The sequence below is a fragment of the Globicephala melas genome, chromosome 7, assembly GCF_963455315.2.
Source record: "Globicephala melas chromosome 7, mGloMel1.2, whole genome shotgun sequence".
In the NCBI taxonomy this organism is placed as follows: domain Eukaryota; kingdom Metazoa; phylum Chordata; class Mammalia; order Artiodactyla; family Delphinidae; genus Globicephala; species Globicephala melas.
The window spans coordinates 59,339,876-59,358,532 of NC_083320.1; the positions used below are offsets into that span (position 1 = coordinate 59,339,876).

Sequence of the window (18,657 nt, forward strand, 5' to 3'; positions counted from 1 at the left end):
GCACTTTAAAAGATAGCTTAGCGTCTACATAAATAAACATAGTATCCAGATACAGTCTGTACCTATCTGAGTCAACAACTTACCTTACTTTTGCTTAAATTCATATTTAGCTAATTACAGAAAAGAAGGCAAAAAAAAAAAAAAGAACATTTAAGAATGTGCCAAAGGTAGGTACACAGAACATGCAAATTTGTTCTTATCCGCAAAAAGTTTGTTCAACAAACGTAGAGAACAAAATGTATGGATACCAAGGAGGAAGGGGGGGTAGGAGGAATTGGGAGATTGGGACTGACATATATACATTATTGATGTTATGTATAAAATAGATAACTAAACAGGGAACTCTACTTAATGCTCTGTGGTGACCTAAATGGGAAGGAAATCCAAAAAAGAGGGGACATATGTATACGTATAGCTGATTCACTTTGCTGTATAGTAGAAACTAACACAACATTGTAAAGCAACCATACTCCAATAAAAATTAATAAAAAAAGAAAATGTCATTAAAACTTAAAAATAAAGATGAAAAAAGAAGTTTGTTCAACAAAATGGAAAACACCACTTGCAAGAGTTCCTCAGTGTTAAGTATTATAGACACTATATTTTTATTATTCACTTTTATTTTTATCAAAAAAATAAAACTCTCCTTTCCCCTCCCTCCCCACACCCAATTCTCTCTTCAGAGGGAACTAATTTCAACTCGCTTAGGGTTTTATTCTGATATTTATATTTCAGATGATATTTTTATATCTATATTTCTAAAAATGTCTTTATATTGCTAATTCCTGATTGTCCCATTTTAGTTATTACCTATTAACTTCTCCCTGTGGAAGATAAGGATTTAGTTCTCATATCCCATCCTTTACCCCCTTACATACAAATATGTCACACTTGCCCAATCCTCCCAGCATCCAATTCTACTGTAACGTTTGGTTAAGTCAATATTCACTGTTTACAGTAGTCTGACAAAGTAAACATTATTCCCAAGAGTGCTGAGCAGGACTTAATGAATTTTCCTTTCTTGGATAATTTTTTCTTTCTCCCAGAGTTACTAGTTGTTCTGTTTTTGTTTTCCTTGTTTGCTTAGACTTTTTTTTTTTTTGCGGTACTCGGGCCTCTCACTGCTGTGGCCTCTCCCGTTGCGGAGCACAGGCTCCGGACGCGCAGGCTCAGCGGCCATGGCTCACGGGCCCAGCCGCTCTGCGGCATGTGGGATCTTCCCGGACCGGGGCACGAACCCGTGTCCCCTGCATCGGCAGGTGGACTCTCAACCACTGCGCCACCAGGGAAGCCCTGCTTAGCTTTTTATACACCTAAAACGTACTCACCTCATCAAACTCTCCCAAGAACTGCAAAACTCCTCTCAATAAAGTAAAAACATCGGGTAATTTGGCAGGGGTGGGGTGTTCCATTTTCTCTTGGAGACATTCCTGCTATACCCTTCAACGTCAGGCAATCTAGCTGGAATAGCTGCTCTAGGCCAGACTTGACTGGGACTTCCCTTCCCCATCATCCTCAGCATTTCCTTCACCTTTTCCTCTGTGGGAACGCCTGTCCTTGGATCTCCTGGCTTCTCTTTCTTGGTTTATTCCCTTACTTTGACAGTGTACCATCTCCCATTAGCTACCTGAACAGAGTGCCCAGGATGCAATTTTTTGGGAGAATCTGTATGTCTTAAAATGTCTTGATTGGTAGTACGGAATTACAGATAGGAAATAATCTCCTTATAATTTCCAAAGTACAATATTACCTCATACCCATCTAGTTTCTAACGTGTCTGTAGAGCAGCCTGAAGCTACTCTGGTTATTAATTCTTTTTACATTTTTTATTTTTTTCCTTTTTGAAAGCTTTTAGGACCTTGTAGTCATCCCTGGAATCGTGAAATTAATAGGATATGCTTAGAGGTGAGTCTTTTTCATTCACTGGTGGGATACTCAGTATACTCTCCGTCTGTGACTCATGTCTTTTAATTCCAGGAAATTTCCTTGTGAGCTTCCTTCACCACTTATAGCCACTTTTACTTCTTGTCTCTTACCTCCCCAGACACGCAGGAGGACTGATTTGCAGTTGCCAGTACACGCTTTCACATCTCCACACCTCTGCACAGGCTAGTGTCTCTGCTTAGAATGCCTTTCCCTGCCCAGTGATGTCCCTGACCACCTCCTCTGGGCCTCACGAGCAGAGTTAATTCTCCTTCTGTACCACAGCCCCTCTTTTTATCCGTTCATCATTCCCACTTACTTCCCACCAGACTTCACATTCTTTAAAGGCAAGACACGTTTCTATTTACACCTGGGTCTTCAGCACCTACTACGCAGCTAGGTGCATCACACCTTTTCCATTAAAAAGTATGTATTGAATGAATGAATGAATAAACAAATGAATAAATAATTTCTGGCTATTCCTGTTATGCCTTTTGCAGCTGGAAAGATTCCAATCAGATTAAGTAAAATCTGAGAACTATAGTTTTCATAAGTGGCCCCCAGAGGAATCCGAAGCAAATCCTGATTTGGAAACAGCTGCCTGGGCTTCTTGGGAGACTGAGAACAGTATATTTGGGTCTTCAGGATTAGGTGTCTCTGAGTCTGGAGGAGGGGGAGAGGAGGAGGGGGAGGGAAGAAATCCTTCCAGAACAAACAGATCGGAACCAGGATGAGATCAATATGAATAAGTCTGAACCCTCTGGTGCGGAGCAAGTCCAGGGAATGTGGATGAACTGAGGCAGGATCAGTCCCACTTGAAACTGACCCAGGGGTGCCAGAGGGAGGCTGACCTCTGAGAAGCATAGTTCTCCAGGATCTTCACCCTGAGATGAGGCAACCAGTCAGCTCTTCCCAGAATCACTGTTACTCATCCTGCCTTTGGTGATACATCCTGCCTTTTGGAAACTGGCTATGTAGGAACGGAACTATATAATTACTTGAGGGTTTTACTGAGACCATAAAAAATTAGGTCCCATCTGATTACCAAAGAGACTAACAATTCTGGGGTGTATGAATACAGGTTCTAACTCCAGTGAGCTTGGCAAAGCGTCATGGACATAGCTGAAAAACCTGACTGAGATTCCCATTGCCATCTATGTGACTGTCTGACCACATATATTTACTTTTCCCTTTGAGCTTTCTCTCCTTTAAAATCATTATTCTAAGAGGATCAACTTATGACCAGAAGAATGGATAAACTGAGTTGCTGATTAATCATACTTCGAGCATCTTGGGGAAGACTGCTACCTGATGAAATTATGTTCTAATTTTTCAGGTGTATTCTCCAATGAATAGACTAGAATTTAATAAGAGTCATCTATATAAATGTATTTACATAGTATACCCAATCAAATGATGTTTTCATCTCACCATGTTAAAACAATTGCTTTTACACAAGAAAGGCAATTTTTCTCCATGCAATAATTCCCAGTCCTAATTTTTTTTTTTTTTTTTTTTTTTTTTGCGGTATGCGGGCCTCTCACTGTTGTGGCCTCTCCCGTTGCGGAGCACAGGCTCCGGACGCACAGGCTCAGCAGCCATGGCTCACAGGCCCAGCTGCTCCTCGGCATGTGGGATCTTCCCGGACCGGGGCACGAACCCGTGTCCCCTGCATAGGCAGGCGGACTCTCAACCACTGCGCCACCAGGGAAGCCCCCAGTCCTAATTTTGCAGCATCCTAACTTTGGTTTCATAAACTCTCAAAGCTGTTTTAAATTTTAATGATAAGTATCTATCACAGAGCACTGAAGGGTAAGTTAGAACAGGGATATCACAAAAATGTATAAGAGGGTGTCAGAACTCTGAAAATATTGAAAATCACTAACTCAGTGGTTAAGTCCAATCATTTGAGTACTTGAGTAGTAAGACTAATTTTTTTTTTAATTTTTAAAGATTTCCTTAGGAAACTGCCCGGCCGTCCAGTGGTTAGGACTCCGCACTTTCACTGCCCGGGCCCTGGGTTCAATCCCTGGTCGGAGATCTAACATCTTGCAAGCCACAGGGCGTGGCCAAAAAAAAAAAAATTTCCTTACATTAAAATTTTAAAATATTTTTAAACTATTAATTGCTGAAAGCATATATAGTACTATCAGGTAATTATCAAAAGTAGAACTATAGGGAGGAAGAAAAAAAACCTTATAGGGAGTATTGTTTTACTTTTTAAAGTTTTCAGCAATCCAAAAAATGGACTTTTGCCCTGGATTTTAAAAAAAGAAAAAAAAACCCCACAAATTTAGAATTAGATAGATGTGAGTTAGAACTCTGCCTCTACTTCTCAGTAACCTTGAATCAATCACTTTTCTCAGACCATGGCATTTCCAGACCCATTAAAGGAAATATCCATTCTGTTACCATGTGTCTCAAAATTGATAGTCCAAAAGCTATCAAGTTTGAACAGTATTATTTGACTTCTTTAAGTCTCACTTCCAAGTAACAGATATTTCAACACAGACACAGCATGATCCAGGGGAAAGACCCCAGTTCGATAGCTCTAGGAGCAAATCTGAACTGACCTGCTGCCAGGCCTTGGGCAGGGCACTGAGCCTCTCCGGCCTTAGCTTTCTCACTGGCAGTAATACCCATTCTGTGTAGTTGTTGAGAAGTGGGAGATGCTGTGAAAGGCCTTGCACAGTGCCCAGCACCCAGTATATAATATTCAATAAATGGAAACTATGGTTCTTTAATTATTTTAAGAAATCTTGATATCATATTTAACCATCTACTTTTTTAGCCTTTGTAGTTAGGTATGCTTTCCTCAACAGTTTTCCTCTCCTGTTTTCAGAATTGTTTTATATTATAGCTTCATTAGTTTTGCAGAACAACTATAAATAATGTATTGTTGATCCTTAAATCCCTATTTTGTGAGCTTCTTTGTGTACGTTTTATTTTTTTTCCCTCACTCCTCTAGTTGCTGCTCTTGGTTTTGGCCATTTTTGCAAGATCCATCTTCTTAGTAATATAATTTTCTTTTAAACATTTTTTTTCATAAGGAGAATATTTAAGTTATTAAAAGACAATACTTTTATTTTTTGGCACTTTTTAGATACTAGAGTTTCTGGGACCTATTTAGTCAATTATAGCCCTCACTTTGGAAGGGTCTTAGAGTATACATTTCTGTGGTGGCCCTTATCTTCTTTCAGATCTTATCTACTGCATATCAAATAGACTCAAGATACTTGTAAATCTTAATTTAAAAAAAATTAAATCTACTTATAAAAGGATTAGTTTTATTAGAAAAGAACTTTGGACTTTTTCTGGATTTTTCTATCTTTTAGGTTTAGACAGGGCTATTATTTCTCAACTCAGATCATTTTCTACCCCTAATTTACACTAGTCTTCTTCCTCTCTTCACAAAAGTTAAAAGTCTATTTTCTGGTACAATATAGAAGAAAAAAATCATTTGTTTTGTCATGACCTGAATATGACCAAAAAAACCCCCAAAACCCCTCAGTCAATTCTTTTGCCAAGCTCACTGCCCTAATATTTATTTATGCTCGTATTATTTCAGCCTCCTTAACACAGATTAGTAAATAAGCTAATAAAAATGTGCTTCATCACCATGTACATAAAAACAATACCACTTGGATTGCAGGTCTGCAATTATTTATTTTTTCTTCAAGTCTTATCTTCAAAAAAATGGGGAAAGCTCTGGTTTGATGTATTTGTTTATAACACCAAGGTCAAAGATTCAAAGATTCTGTTTCTGAGCAGGACTGCTGTTCTGCTATGATAGATAAGATCTGTAAGACTAGCTAGAGACTGGGTATGAATAGAACTAACTAGTATTGTGTCCTTCCTTCCTCCAAGTCTGCTACCAGAAAGCAGACTGTCTTGTCTAGAATAGGTTGCTGGGCTCAGTGAAGAGGATCTTCAGTCATGGATATCTGAGAGAAGCCAACTTCAAGAGTCTAAAAAAACAGAAAAGCTATTGTTTCACTTTTTTTTTCCCCTCGCTCCTTTACCACATAAATAACATAGAACTCTCTAGTTAAAGCACAGGTTAAAATTAAAATGAACTAATTAAATGAGACATTATTTGTACTTTAATACTTCAGTTAATGAAAAGAGACTTCCATGACATACTTTTCTTGCCAGAAATGTTGTTATGAGAAGCAAAATAGAGGAGGAACAGGAATGTAGGGGGCAGGGGCACTTATGCCACAGAAATGCCGTGTGTAAATATGTCTGTGCTCAAACAGAAGCCCAACTAGGAAACTCGAAGCAGGTACAATCCAGGACATGGGTCACTGCAGGGGCTTCTCATGTCGAATGATTAGAAGCTTCTAGCGTTGAATGACTGGAGGCATGAGGAAGAGAATGGGGCCAGAGTCTGACTAAAACAAAGGAGCATGGAGAGGGCACATTTCTATGGGCTGGCTGGAAGAGGAACACACAGGTGTTTGGGGATACGGGTGAGGGTAGGGGAGAAAGCGTGGTGAGTAAACACGGCTTATTCAGTCAGCAGGCCCATGCATCCCTAGATCCTGCTGCCACTCAGCTTTTATTTCTACTCTAGAACAATTTGCTGTCACACAGAAAGTATCTCACCTTCCCGGCTGCTAACAAACAGTACAATTTTGGACGAACCTAGAATGAAGGTTCCCTGAGAAAGGGAAATATGAGAGTTAAAAACTGGTAACCTTGATGTAACATGAAAAAAAAAACATGGGGACATTAAAACTAGATAAGACCAAAGGAAGACTCTGTAGTATGTATCACCGAGCCAGAGGCAACGCTATCTGTGGACAAAAGTTACAGAAAGAATTCTGGGTTATTAGAGCTGCCTAACAAGGAAATACACCACCCTGTTTAGTAGTGCGTCCTCCATCACTGAGAGTGTTGAACGGGAATGTGGATAGGAGACGACGAAAGCAGAATGACTCGTTTCACAAAGATCCACTCCAACCCTATGAGTACACCATGACTGACCTCTCCCTTCCCTTCTTAGGGATACAGTCATGAACCTGACACTGAGAGCCCCCTCGCTTGTGGAGGAACACAGTGATCAATACCAGCAATGGGGATAATGGAGATGACTGGGCATCCTCCTAAATTTCTCCTCCCAAACTGGCTGAGAAGGTGAGAGCCATATTTCAGACTTCTATCCTACAACTATCCTCCCCCCTCCTCTTGACTTCCAAAGCAAAGAGCTCTGCTGACCTCAAAAGCCACAGTATGACCACAGGAAAAAAAAAAAAAAACTCTTTGGATGATGATCTACCCCCATTCTTTTCTCAGCATAATGGAATTGCATTACCCCACGTGGCAGGCTGGTCTATGAAGCAGAATGGTGCCGGTACCATTTACCAGAACCAGGACCATGCTCCTCAAATGTGGGTTAGCCCACAGGTGGAGTACCCAGTTCTGAGCAGAAGATGTACGAATAAACACACGTCTTACATCAGCGATTTTAAGATTTGGAGGAATAAACTTGCTTAATGTCTGTTTGTATTGGTTTGTTCAATAAAGTCAAACAGTACAGAAGACAACGCCAAAGTCACATGAATTTTTAAGATTAAATGCAAGATTCGAAAAAAAGTGCTTGCTTACACTAGGGGTATTTATGGCTATACTTACAGATCCCTGAAGGAATACGTTCTTCCCCACTTTTGGTAGAAAAGTTTAATAAGCAAAGATTTACTCCATGACCTTTAGGCAGTGATCTTTGCCTTCTCTTTTTGGTTTTCCTCTATGGAAGTCCAGAGATGAGTCCACAGAGAAGAATGTTGGTCCCTGAAGGCAATCTGTGCTCAAAATCGGCTGTAAGAATGGTCAATGTTGGTCTTCTAGGTCATAATCTTCCACCATTCCTACAGTTCCCAAACTGTTCAAATATAAATGCACTAATTTTCAGATTCTCCCCCCAAGAATATTACAAAGCTGTGTATAAACTCAGAGGTACGCACAGAGCTGCTTTAGAAATCCTTACGTGCAAAGCAGGAGGATAGCTATGAAAACCTCCTAGCCCTACATACACACGTAAGTATGATTTGGGAACAGGGCAGGCTACCAAGGGCAAGCCTTAGCTGGGAACAGGTGAGACAGGCAGCTTTCTCTGTGTATAAATTGAGAGTGTGGAAAACCCCTTCTCTACCACTCAGTGATGGTGGCTAAAGTTCCTGGCACTGGCTCAAGCATTTCCATGTGCTGTCTCATATCCTTCTGCTTATGAAGCAGGGATTACTGTCCTCAGTTTGCATGTGAGGAAACTGAGGATCAACCGTGTAAAAGTTGCCCAAGCCAACCACCTATCTTAAAGTGACACAACTGAAATTCAAATTCAGGTCTGACTTCAAAGTCATATCATTTTTTCCACCATATCATGTCTTTTTTCCACTATATCATTCTGCCTCCTCCTTCTAATTTGCCTTTTTTTCTTTAAACAATCTCTTTTCTTATTATAGTAATTACTAGATTGCTTACCATCCACCTAAAGTTCAGTTTGAGGCTTTAATGGGATGCCGGGGTCAGGGTGTCAAATGCGTGGCTGCTTTGTTCTCACAGAATCTTCTACTGTGTTGGGATTACTTAACTGCTATTAGGGCATAATCGATGGTTCAGCTGTCTGTAGGAGGGTCTGACACAGAAGCACCCAGGTATCAGTCAAACCAATCTAAGCTCTAGCATTTATAGCTCTCTTTCCTTAACAGGTACAGTTTTATGGTCACAGCTGGAAGTTTGCTTATTTGTGTGTAGTGGGGCAAGGTTAACAGCCACAAAAGTAGCCTAAATCTTCCCTGCAGTAAGACCAAAAGGTGCCTTCGCTGTTCCTATTACATGTAGATAGACAAGACACCCTCCCTGTCAATCTGTCCTGGGTAGAATAAAATGGAAAACAAATGATCCAAATTGATTTTTATTTCCAGCATCTCTGGATACAGATATAAGGCTATCTTATTCCAAGAAGGCCTATATCACCACAAACAACCTTTTCTGGTTTTTAAAAAAAATCATTGATTCTCTTCTTTCTTTTTTCTGAATCCATCAATTTCTAAAATCAACTGTCCACTTTTCTCTTTCACTCCACACTAATAGTTTCACTCCATGTCTGACCCCTTTTCATGAAACATCACTGTAATTTCTCCAGTGTTTTCTCTGATGACTAGATTATTCACTTCACGCCCCTGTTAACTCCTGTTTATAATTTTGTAGCCCTATCAGTTTCACTGCTCATTCCGGATAGGCACTCAGCCAATATACTGCCAATAACACTCACTCTTGTGCTAACTTAAAATACACAGCTTAGCCTGCCAAGTTTCCTTATTTGGCAAGAAGGTCCCTGAGTTCCCAAGATCTTTGACCATCCATTTTTAGATCCAAATCCTCAGTGCTTAATATTTGGATATTTCTCTCTTTCTCTTTGATTTGTCCTTATGTGTTCCCCAAAAGAATAAGAAAAAGAGATCAATCATCTATTTGCTTTCCTAGACAAGAAAAAAATGTCCTTGCCATTATGGTCATTTACTCTGGAATTATTACCACTAAAACTTTTGATACAAACAATATTTTCCAGTTTAAAAAAATTCCCATAATAATCTCAAAAAAGTTATAATAAAAATTAAATTCTGAAAGATTAAAATAAACAGTACACATTGCTCTAAAAGACCATGTTTCTTTATCTTAATTCTCTCTTTCCAAACAAACTAAATTCGCATTCATTTACAATCTCCCAAATCTCTCACTATTGTAGCAGGAACATAAAACAAAGGCTCCACAAATGACTAAAACTATAATTAAAATGCAGTCATCCCATATTTTTTGAAAATCAAAAAACGACATGAAATTTCATTGTGGAGATGGGCCTACTACAAAGAAGACACTAACTGTCTTGGATTGCTTGTTTATTTTTTGTCTAAATGTGTCTGTAGGTTTGGTTCCACTGAATCCTAGCTGTTCACTTCAACGGAGGTCAGGAAAGCAAGAAGGCTCTCCTAAAACAGCTTTAAGGTTAAAATATGGATATACTTTAACAACCACCGTAGCTCAAAAATCATAGAATTAATTCTGTAAGTCCATTCTAATACACTATCATACATAAGAAGCTGTTTATTGTAATATCACTGGAATAGGACACTAAATGATGTTGCTTTCATTATTAAAGAAACTAACAAAAATAGTAATTAAGTTTCCCCATAAACACTGCTTATCCAAGACCCAGAGGCGCATCAGAAACATACATTTTCAACAATCTAACGATTGCCCCATTTTGTAGGAAATTCAATGTCCTCCGGCCAGTTTTGGATTAAAGTTTGTCTGCAAGCTGTCAGGAGCAAGCGAAGGGTGGCGGCCGCCTCAGCCTTCACCTCCGTCCTGGTGCAGGACCCCGAGCCCAGGAACCCGGGGACGCCACCCGGTCGGCAAAGCGGCCACCCCGACGCCCGCGGAAGGCACGAGCTCCACGCTGCCCGGGGCAGTGCAGGAGCCGCCGCTCTGGGCGGGAGGCGAGCTCCCGGGACGGCCGGCAGGAAAGCAGAAGTTAGTGGCCTCTCCTCGCACGCAAGCACCTCTGCCGGGAAGCGGCCTGCACCCTGCGCTGATTTGGGAGATTCGCGCCTCGCCGAGAGACGCCCGGGTCACCCCGGCGAGGCCGGCGCTCCACGTCCGGGCAGGGGAGCGGCGGCCGGGAGGCGCCGCCCGCCGGGGCCGAGACCACCAGAGTCTCTCCGGCTGCGCCCTGCTCTTCCCGGCGCCAACTTCTGCCTGGGACCCGTGCGAACTTCCCGAGCCGCTTCCCGGCCGCGCAAGGGCGCGGGAACCGGGGACGCCAGCTCCGTGTCGGGCAGGGGTGCTCCGTGGAGGCCCTGACCCCGGCAGGGCCTGGGCCCGCGACGCCAGGACGAGTCGCGATCGCGGCGGGCCTGCTCCCCACCCTCACCCCCGCAGCCTCTGGCCTGGCCCCTTACCTGGCTCCCGGGCCGGGCGCGAGCAGCAGCCGGGGGCGCCGAGGCCCCGCGCGCGGCGAGGGCAGGGGCGGCGGTCGGGGTTCGAGAGGACTGCGGCCGGGTCGGCTCCCACGCTTTCCGCCCGAGTCAGGAGTTGAACATTCCGCGTCTCCGCCCGCGCCAATGAGGAAGACAGTCACGGCAACAGCACCACCTACCTCTGAGCGCGGAACGGCCGGGCCTCCCTGTCCGCGCCGCACACGCCAGCCGGCCCGGCCGCAGCGCAGAAGCTCCAGACAGCTAGGCGGGGGCGGGCGCTCGGGCTCCCAGGCTGCACCCCGAGGGCACCTTGCGCCGCGCGCCCTGGGACCCTCCCAGGCCGCCGCACCCCACAGACCGAACCCCATACCGGGGGGACGCGGATAGAGGGGGTATGCCTCTGCCTCCCTTTGTGCCTTCCCATCTTTTTAACAAGTTAGCACCACGTATTCCCTCAACTCATCCTTATCAACAAACATTTACTATGAAAAAGGCGCTGGGATACAAAGACACGGGAGGCTCCTTCGTGCCGTACAGATGTTAATTATCTGCTTGGGAAGGGGACCAACCGACGTGTACAGATATTTCGGGGGAGGTAGGGCTGAAGGCTGCCTCAGTGGAACCATCAGTAGATACCTACGGAATTTTGAGGAAGGTCTGCTGCCCTGGTTGATGACTTTAGCAAAGCAGAGTTCAGATGAGACTAGAATCCGCTCCCGGTGTGAGCAAAAGGTGGCAATCAGTACTGGGGAGAGAAGTTATGGTCAGTGGGGAGGACAGTTCTGTGGAGGAAATGGGAGACGAGGTTCTAAAAGTATGGGAGGGGAAGGGTAAGCTGTGACAAAGTGAGAGAGTGGCATGGACATATAAACACTACCAAACGTAAAATAGCTAGTGGGAAGCAGCCGCATAGCACAGGGAGATCAGCTCGGTGCTTTGTGACCACCTAGAGGGGTGGGATAGGGAGGGTGGGAGGGAGGGAGTCGCAAGAGGTAAGAGATATGGGAACGTATGTATATGTATAACTGATTCACTTCGTTATAAAGCAGAAACTAACACACCATTGTAAAGCAATTATACTCCAATAAAGATGTTAAAAAAATAAAAATAAAAAAATAAAAGTATGGGAGGCATGATCCAGGGCTCACTGATTTCGAATCTTATCATCTATGGACACTGGGGAACTGTGGAAAGTTAGAATCAAAGGGGTGAAGTAGGTGTCTGTGGTTTTTTGTTTGTTTGTTTGCGGTTCGCGGGCCTCTCACTGTTGTGGCCTCTCCCGTCGCGGAGCACAGGCTCCGGACGCGCAGGCTCAGCGGCCACGGCTCACGGGCCCAGCCGCTCCACGGCATGTGGGATCTTCCCGGACCAGGGCACGAAGCCGTTTCCCCTGCATCGGCAGGCGGACTCTCAACCACTGCGCCACCAGGGAAGCCCTGTGGTTTTGTTTTTTAATGGTGATTTCGAGAGAGAGCAGTCCAGGGTGGTTGTAGAATGTGTTGCTAAGGTGAAACTGGGACGCAGCATATTGTCCAGCTGGTTATGCGAGTGTGAGGATGTGAGTTGGCATGTACAAAATAGAATTAGGAAAGAAGAAATGAACTTCAGAGACATGTTTCAGGAAGAGACCACAGGAATTGGTGATTCACTAGATGTGGAAAAGAAGAAAGAGAGATGACGCCACGATTTCAGACCTGGGTGACTAGAAGAATGATGGTGTCATTGACAGAAACAGATACCGGTGGAGTAGGAGCTGGCTTCCTGTTGCGTCTGAGGTCATGGGAGGAAAAACAGGTAGGGATGCAGCTGTTGAAATATGAAAATGATTCAGAAAAGAGGTCAGGAGGGAAATAAAAAATTTGGAAATCATTCATATGGTTAAAGATATGGAAGTGGAGAGATGAGTGAATAGAGGTTAAAAAACCCCACTTTCTGGTCTGTGATTCAGATTAATTATTTGAATTGTCCCTTTGATAAAGACTAGGAGCTTCAGCATTGATAGATTCTATTTGGGGAACTGAGAAATTAGGATTGATGAAAACTGTCATGCTAAAAAAAAAAATTCCTGCTGTGGGTAATCAAAGAATTCCAAAAGCCATCTAACCATTAAAGGGAAAACTAAGGCTCTTTAGCACAGACCTAGGGATAGGGTGACTCCAGTTATTTCACCTCAACTTCAAAGGCACTAGACTGTGATGGAAAGGACACTAGAATGGGAACAGAGAAGCCGGCTTCTGGTTTTAGGCCTGCCACTTCTCAGCTGGGGTATTTTGCTAGACAGGCCTTGGTTTCCTCCTCTGCAAAATAAGAAGGCCCAATTAAATGTTAGCTGAAGGTTCCAGCTTTAAAACTATGAATAATACTACTTTAAAGTTGGAGCATATGTCATAATACGTTTAGCCACGATCCCCTTCCTCTCCATCCATTCTTTTCTTCATTTTATTTTTCTTCACATAAATTAGGCTAAGAACATAATAACCAGCAGGAACAGTGAATGCTAAAAAGTAGTCTCACAAATATGCTTAAATGATAACCTCGTAGGCACTCTCTTGTCTTCCCAATTAGGTTGCAAGCTCCTTGAGGTCATGTCTTATAGGTTATTGTATCTGAAATAAATACACAGTAATTGTGTGATAAACTGATTTCTTCAAGTCTTATTTTTCTCTGGTCAACCTGCCTGTTTCCTTGTGACTATACTGATCTCTTTAGGCCCCAGACTTAATAAATATACTCTGGTGCTTATTCCCATGGTCGACTCTGCTTTGTCAGACTTTGAAATCTTTTTGAAAGCATATTGGTTAATTCTCACCAGGCAGAGTATAGGTTTACAAATGTAAATAGCAGTAACAAAAGAGACCTAGTCAAACCTCTCTTATCAAGCTTTCCTATTCCTTTACTTCACATGTCTCCATACTAAAAATAGATGTACTTTCAGCAGTAAGGTGACTTAGGAGTCCTTAGCACCCTCTTATATCCAAGAATACCCTCCAAAGTAAACATGCAATGTCAGTAAAAACAGTGTATTTGCTATGCAAATATAGCTTAAAGAAAAAGTCTCCTAGCCCCTTATTCAATCAGATTGCTGTCCCTAAGCTCCTCTAAAGTAGAAATTCTGGAACTGCTATCAGTGGATCAGAGAAGTGCAGGCATAAATTCCATTAAGGGTGGAAGGAAAGGCAACTTAAAAGGAAGCAAAGTATTCTTCCCGCTCTTTATAGCAATAAGAGCTGTGATGCTGGTACCCAGAAGCATTTTTTCTAGCCATCTCAGTTCTCTATCTTAGATAGTGAGTGATCTGTGTCTGGATCATAACTAAGAATTAACCAGCTTTTATACAAAAGTTGATACTTTAACTTCTGCACAACTCTGGATCCCTGGGAAATGAATGCATACAATCAAACATCTTTTAAGATAAGTAGCCATTACCTTAAACTGACAAATGAAGCCCAGGTCACTTTTCAAGCTTAGATTTCACATCTAATTTGAGGACTGAAGAATTCACAAGAGTATTTCGGGTACCAAATTTGCTTAGGTGTTCCAGGATATGAAAGGAGCAATAGGGTGAGAAGAGAAATTGGGGACTTTTGCAAAGTTTATTCAACAAGCATTTACTGAACGGCAGGCACTATGCTGAGCTTTGCAATTATAGCAGTGACCCAGACGTGTTCCCCACTGTCACAGAATTTTCAGAATGCAATAGAAAAGCCATTAAAGATACAAGAAGTGTGCTAAGTGGGCATATATGGGGACCTACAGCAGGACACCTTTTTGGAAAGCCATAAAAGACAAAGAAGCGTCCAAGACAAAGAAGCTCTAAGTCCATATGAGAAGAATAATGAGAATTTGCTGGACAGAAAGGTAGGAAAGCTATTCCAGGCAAAGGGAACAGCAAGTACAAAGGCCCAAGAGCATTTAACAAGTTCAAAGACTAAATCCCCTAGTAGCTAAGTAAAGACATTGCCAGGAGGGAATAATAATCCTCATAGTGGTAGTAATAGTAGTAGTGATAGCAGTACTAATAACAGTGTTGGCTAATATTTTCTGAGAACTCACGTGCCATGCGCCGAGCTAAGAGTTTTACAAGCTCACTCTACCCAATCTTCAAAGTAACCCGACAAGGCAGTTTAAATCATCATCCTACGCTGTAGAGCTGGAAGAAGTCTTGGAAATCTTAGGCAACTTGTCTTCCCTCAGGGAGCAAGACATAAACTTTAGGGCTCGCTCATTTCCACTAAGCAGTTCTCCAACTTTCTGGTCTCAGGGTTCCTTTATACTCTAAAAAATCCTTGAGATAAAATAAATAAGCCATGGGGGTGGCTTATTAATATACAGCATAAGGTATATGGTCAATAATATTGTAACAATTTTGTATGGGGACAGGTAGTTACTAGACTTATTATGGTGATCCTTTCCTAATGTATGCACATGCCAAATCACTCTACCTGAAACTAACATAACGTTGCATGTCAACAACATTTCAAAATAAATAAAATTTTAAAATAAATAAATAAGTCCTTGAGAACATCAAATAGCATTTGTTTATGTGAGTTATACCTGTCAATATTCATCATACAGGAAATTAAAATCTTTTAATTCATTTAAAAATAACAAAGTCACATATATTAACGTAAATAACATATTTTAATGAAAAATAACTGTTGTCCAAAGTAAAAAAAGTTAGTGAGCAGTGTTATTGTTTTATATTTTTGCAAATATATCAGGCCTAATAGAAGACAGCTGATTCTCATATCTGCTTCTGCATTTAATCTATTCCAGTATCATATTACATTTACCCTGTGGAAGATTCCACTGTACACTCATAAGAGAGGACAGTCAAAATAACATCTTAGTATTCTTATGAGAAGAGTTTTTTTTTTTTTTTTTTTGGTACTAGGGCCTCTCACTGTTGTGGCCTCTCTCGTTGCGGAGCACAGGCTCCGGATGCGCAGGCTCAGCGGCCATGGCTCACGGTCCCAGCCGCTCCGCGGCATCTGGGATCTTCCCGGACCGGGGCACAAACCCTGTCCCCTGCATCGGCAGGCGGACTCTCAACCACTGCGCCACCAGGGAAGCCCCAGAAGGGGATTTTAACTGATGACAGTATAACATAAATTGCTGTTAGGCTGAAAACAGTCTAGAAGCTATACCCCCAAAGTGTTGATGTCACTAAGGGTGCAGTGTTATCTTAAGAAGGGATGTTGTTGGGCTCTCTCTAGCCTGCCCTTGTTCAAAATTTCTACAACTTGGATGAAGACCTAAGTGGCATGCCTATCTAATTAGGGAATAACATGTATCTGGAAGGAATAGCTAACATATTACATAGAAGAATCATATCAAAACTTAAAAACTTATACTCACAAACCTTTATTGACACCTCACTGCCTACTGAAGTTCCAGATCCTTAGGGCATATTTAAAACCTTCCATTAGCTCACCCAAGTTTTCCTCCCCAACATTACCTCCCATCTTTGTGGGCTACATGCTGCCTCTCTCCCCCAGCACGTTTCACCTCCTTGGAATTTTCCTACATCAGTTCTAATTCTTATCATCACATCTGGCCACCAGGAATACTGTGCTCTTCCTCCATCACAGGTGTGGCAGTCGCAGATTCTATTCAAAGAGAACATTACTGAAATCTAAGGGAAACATAAAATGTTATGATAATAGTCCAGTTTCTGAAACTGAGATTTGTCTTAGATCCAATACAGATAAGCTTTCATCCCCAGATAACTGTATGTTAGACCCAGATGAGCTGATAAAACATTATAGATACATTACTTGGTTTCTTAGGGTCTCCAGAGCTTCCAGGAGACACATGATGCTGTTTTTTGGATAAACCAAATTCTCAGACCTAAACTTCCAGACATTCTAGGAAGACCAATAGTATCATCCCACATGACATTCAGAATAGCACCAATTAGGCATATGTGATTAGGAAGGAGAACTCTTCTATTTGCTGGTATCTGGAAAAGCTAGAATTATATTTCATAAGGTAAGTATTAGTCTCATTTAATAACTGCTCATAAGCAATCAAGTGCCAGCAACCACCTTCTATATAAAATTTTCAGGTACCTGTAGAGTTTTCATGGCCCCTCCTTACCATAAACACCATTAGATGATGCCAATACATAATCACGTGTCTTCACTAGCCATTTTTTTCTCTCCAAAATGCAATTTTTAAAAAACTGATATGCCTGGTCTCTGTTTTCTTCATTTCGCTTGCCTCCAAAAAGTCTACAACCAGGTGATATAGTTTTTCTGGTCTACCTAGAAAGGGGATAGAGGAAAGAGTGAAGGAATGACTACTTCCCAGCAGCTGGCTCAGGACCTCTCAAGAGTGGATTAACCAGTTTACTATAATCAGAAAATCCTGATCAAATTTCAAAGTCTCTTTTCCATCTACAATTCTTTTATATTATTGTTTTTCAAGTTGAAATTTTTCTAGCGAATATTTTTATAAGTTTTACTTGTTTTTTGTTTTTTGGGTATTTTTTGCCACCATTGGCTTTTCTCTAACTTTTTAATGTCCATCTGTATTAAGCCCCTGTCCTCATGGTTTGTAACACCTTCCAATTTACTATCATCTGCAAATTTCATTAACATGCTATTTACTCCCTCTTCCAGATCATTAATAAATGCTATTTTCTTACGTATTAAATTTTGCGGTCGAATAGATTTAATTTGCTGTTGTAATTTCAGTGCATGTTTTCTAAAGATACAATGCAGTTAAGAATGGTCTTAACATAGGCTTAAATCCATACCCGGTTTATAGTTATTTTACTATTATGCAATCCATTTGTGTTCTCTAATCAGCACTGTTGTGAGCTCCATTGAAGCAATAATCTATTGATTTTCTCTTCCTTCTTTTTCAATATAGTCATCATCTTGGCTTTAAATACACAGCAGTAGCAGAGTTAGAACTATTGTGTAGTTCTAACCCACCACTATTTATAAAAGGAAATTAAATCTTTTTTCTCAGTGGATATTCTTCCACTGATAAAAGGAATATTCTAACATTAAAAATTATTTTATAACCATAATATTTGATTTTCCTATGCATGGCATCAATGTTCTAAAAAGAAACAGATTCTAGATTTTTAAAGCAAGTAAATGTAATGAATATCACATTTATATATATTAAATAGATATTTTATATAAATAATATATAATATCTATATCTAGAGAGAGATATAGATACATTAGAAGTGTGTGTATGTATTTTCTTTTATAATAAATCAGCTCACTGACTCCCTGACTCCTAGAGACTCTGGGGTGACTTTGTTTTTTATAAAAGACTTCGACATGCCACCTTCAAATCAGAGAATGAGATTCATTAAGCCTTTGCTTCACTTTGTGTCACACATCATCCTACTTATTAGGGCCCTCAATAGTGGCAGTTTTCATTTTCAATGAGATGAGGCTTCCCACATGTCACTTAATGTTCACGTATTGAAATTTTTTTTTTTTAATTTATTTTTGGCTGCGTTGGGTGTTTGTTACTGTCTGCGGGCTCTCTCTAGTTGTGGCGAGCGGGGTCTACTCTTCCTTGCGGTGCACGGGCTTCTCATTGCGGTGGCTTCTCTTGTTGCGGAGCTCGGGATCTAGGCATGCGGTCTTCAGTAGTTGTGGCCCGTGGGCTTAGTTGCTCTGCAGCATGTGGGATCTTCCCGAACCAGGGATTGAACCCATGTCCCCTGCATTGGCAGGCAGATTCTTAACCACTGCGCCACCAGGGAAGTCCCACGTATTGAAAT

The 18,657-nt window shown here is 41.6% G+C and overlaps 1 protein-coding gene across 3 annotated transcripts in view; it reads right to left on the reverse strand.

The window, feature by feature from the left end:
• MAP3K20 (mitogen-activated protein kinase kinase kinase 20) overlaps positions 1-11,129 on the reverse strand; it is a 172,500-nt gene extending 161,371 nt beyond the window's left edge. The window contains exon 1 of one of the 3 annotated variants that reach the window (XM_060302237.2): positions 11,084-11,129. The gene's annotated coding sequence lies outside the window, so the exon portion shown is untranslated. Of the gene's footprint in view, positions 1-10,886; positions 11,028-11,083 lie in introns of those variants that run through there. The other 2 variants (XM_070045957.1, XM_030851860.3) reach the window with 2 other exon arrangements.
• Between the last annotated feature and the right edge of the window lie 7,528 nt (positions 11,130-18,657).